We start from the raw sequence: 3,375 nt of genomic DNA, 5'->3' as shown, positions 1-3,375 counted from the left end.
GATTTCTGACAGTCTTCATGGCTCACCTCTCTGAGTGCTGCATTTATAGGTGTCTGCTGTCTTGCCTGGAAAGGTGTGCTGGGATTGAGTCTAGGGCTCTGTGTGTGCTGAGTCTACACTGAGCTAACCTCCAGCCCTAGAGAATTCTTCAGATGGTCAGAGTTTTGATTTTATTTTTAAGACATTTTTATCTATAAATGTGTGAATGCCCAAGTAGGTCAGAAGACAGTGCTGTATTATTCCTTAGAGCTGTAGTGAGAGGTCATCGTGAACTGCCTGATGTGGGGGCTGAGGAACTGAACTCAGATCCTCTGGAAGAACAGCAAGTGTTCTAAACCACTGAGGCATCTCTCCAGCCCCAACTTTATTGCTCATCCGTCCCTCCAGCCCATGGTAACTGCTCAGTTGTCCCTCCACCCCATGTTAACTGCTCAGCTGTCCCTCCTCCCCATGTTAACTGCTCAGCTGTCCCTCCAGCCCCATGTTAACTGCTCAGTTGTCCCTCCTCCCCATGTTGACTGCTCAACTGTCCCTCCAGCCCCATGTTAACTGCTCAGCTGTCCCTCCACCCCATGTTAACTGTTCAACCTTTCCTTCAGCCCTTCTTTTCTTTTGACTTTGTGAATGAGAGTCTCTCTGTGTTCTCAGGCTTACCTTGAACTTGCAGCAATCTAGGCCTAGCCTCCCCACCACTACATTATATGTGTGTACCACTGTACCTAATGTCTTACCTTTTCCTCCAGCCCCTGATTGTTTTTGTAATGTACAGTGTATTTACTTAACTTTTAAAAACCTAATGTTATTTAATTTATTCTTTGTTCTGCTATCTTCATTTTGTTTTGCTTTTGCTTTTTAAAAATATGAAAACTAATAGTTCTAGTGTCTTTCTGCTATAATACAATTTTCTATTTTTTTATTTTTTTAATTTTTATTACTTTATAAATAAAACCATTCAAAATTTTCACTTCTTCCCCTCCTCCCTCTTCTCTCTCACTCCCCCACTAACCACCCCCAACCAGTCCAGGCAGGGTACCCTGCACTGAGGGAAGTCCAAGGCCCTCCCCACTACATCCAGGCCTAGGAAGGTATGCACATAAACAGACTAGGATCCCAAAAAGCCAGTACATGCAGTAGAATAGAATCCCAGTGCCATTATCATTGGCTTCTCAGTCAGCCCCCATTGTCATCCACATTCAGAAGTCCAGTTTGATCCCATGCTCATTCAGTCCCAGTTCAGCTGGCTTTAGTGAGCTCCCATTAGCTCAGGTACACTGTCTCAGTGGGTAGACGAACCACTCATGGTCCTGACTTCCTTGCTCATGTTCTCCCTACTTCTGCTCTTCAACTGGATCTTGGGAGCTCAGTCCAGTGCTCTGAAGTGGGTCTCTGTCTCCATCTGTTGCCGAACAAAGGTTCTATGGTGACATTCAAGGTAGTCATCAGTCTGACTACAGGACAAGGCCAGTTCAGGCACCCTCTCCTTCATGGCCCAGGGTCCTAGCTGGGGTCATACCCATGGACTCTGAGGAACCCCTCCAGAGCCAAGTCTCTCGCCAACCCTAAAATGGCTCCTTCAATTAAGATATCTTCTTCCCTGCTCCCGTACCTGCCCTCACTCCATCTCAACCACCCAACTCCAACAAGCTCTCCCCTATCCTTCCCTTTTCCCTTCTCTCTCCCCCTCTCTTTTACACCCTACCCAACCCTCCCACCCCAATGATCCCAACTTTCACCCGGCAAACTTGTCTACTTCCAATTTCCAGGTGGATCTATATATGTTTTTCTTTGGATTCACCTTATTACTTAGCTTCTCAAGGATCAATGTTTTTGTTTATGGCGAGAGTCCACTAATGAGTGAGTACAAACCATATTCCTCTTTTTTGGTCTGGGTTATCTCACTCAGGATAGTGTTTTCTACTTCCATCCATTTGCATGGAAAATTCAAGATGCCATTGTCTTTTACCACTGAGTAGAACTCTAATGTGTAAATGTCCCACACCTTCTGTATCCATTCTTCCATTGAGGGGTATCTAGGTTGTTTCCAGGTTTTGGCTATTACAAAAAGTGCTGCTATGAACATAGTTGAACAAATGCTTTTGTAGTATGATTGGGCATCTCTTGGGTATATTCCCAAGAGTAGAATTGCTGGATCCTGAGGTAGGTTGATTCCCAGTTTCCTGAGAAACCACCACACTGATTTCCAAAGTGGTTGCACAAGTTTGCATTCCCACCAGCAATGGATGAGTGTTCCCCTTACTCCAATTCTCTACAGCATAGGCTATCATTGGTGTTTTTGATTTTAGCCATTCTGACAGGTGTAAAATGGTTGTTTTGATTTGTATTTCCCTGATAGCTAAGGAAGTTGAACATGTCCTTAAGTATCTGTTGGCCATTTGAACTTCTTCTGTTGAGAATTCTTTGTTCAGTTCAGTACCCCATTTATTAATTGGGTTTTTTAAAATTTTAATGTCGCACAGCGAAATGGCGGAGACCATAGCGGACACCCGGTGGCTGATCACCAAGCCGCAGAACCTGAATGACGCCTACTGGCCGCCCAGCAACTTCCTCGAGATCAATGTGAGCTACTGGCAGACCATGTGGGTCGGCCGGGGCCGGTTCACCGTCTACGAGATCAGGGTCAAGACAAATCTTCCTATCTTCAAGCTGAAGGAATCTACTGTTAGAAGAACATACAGTGACTTTGAGTAGCTTCGAAGTGAACTAGAAAGAGAGAGCAAGGTTGTAGTTCCCCCACTCCCTGGGAAAGCTTTTTTGCTGCAGCTTCCTTTTAGAGGAGACTATGAAATATTTGATGACAATTTCATCGAGGAAAGGAAGCAAGGGCTGGAACAGTTTATAAACAAATTCGCTGGTCATCCACTGGCCCAGAATAAATGTTGTCTTCACATGTTTTTAAGGGATGAAATAATAGATAAAAGCTATACTCGATCTAAAATAAGACATGCCTGAGTTTGGAAAGAAGAGGCAAAACGAGACCATTAATGATTGCTCCGCACCAATGAAGAAGCTGTAACTAACTTAGCATGCTGCACGGGCGCTGCTCTAACATGCCCTGGGTGTTCCAACACTCACAGGATCCCTTTCATTTTGTTTTGTTTTGACAGTTGACAAGAAGTTTTTTATTTGCTTTAGTGAAAACTCCCTCGTTGAGCCTCTCTACCTAACTCTCCATGGTGCATCCATATACACATTGTAGCCTCACAAGCCCCATAGAACTGCACTGTCCTGAAAAAGTTGCTGACTTGGTCTTATTTGCAGATTCTGTATCCTGTTTGCTTCTTGAATCTGATTGGCTAGAATCTTTCTCCTCCCTCTTAATGTGTGATGTCACCACTTGGTCCTAATTTATGTGCA

General features: G+C 44.4%; 1 pseudogene; it reads left to right on the top strand.

Moving 5' to 3' along the window:
- The first annotated feature begins 2,481 nt into the window (after positions 1–2,481).
- LOC130876275 (sorting nexin-3-like) lies at positions 2,482–2,970 on the top strand (annotated as a pseudogene).
- Positions 2,971–3,375: the final 405 nt, after the last annotated feature.

This window comes from Chionomys nivalis, chromosome 6, assembly GCF_950005125.1.
Source record: "Chionomys nivalis chromosome 6, mChiNiv1.1, whole genome shotgun sequence".
Classification (NCBI taxonomy): Eukaryota; Metazoa; Chordata; class Mammalia; order Rodentia; family Cricetidae; genus Chionomys; species Chionomys nivalis.
Note: the sequence above shows the minus strand (reverse complement) of the source record. Positions and strands in the feature narration are given on the sequence as shown.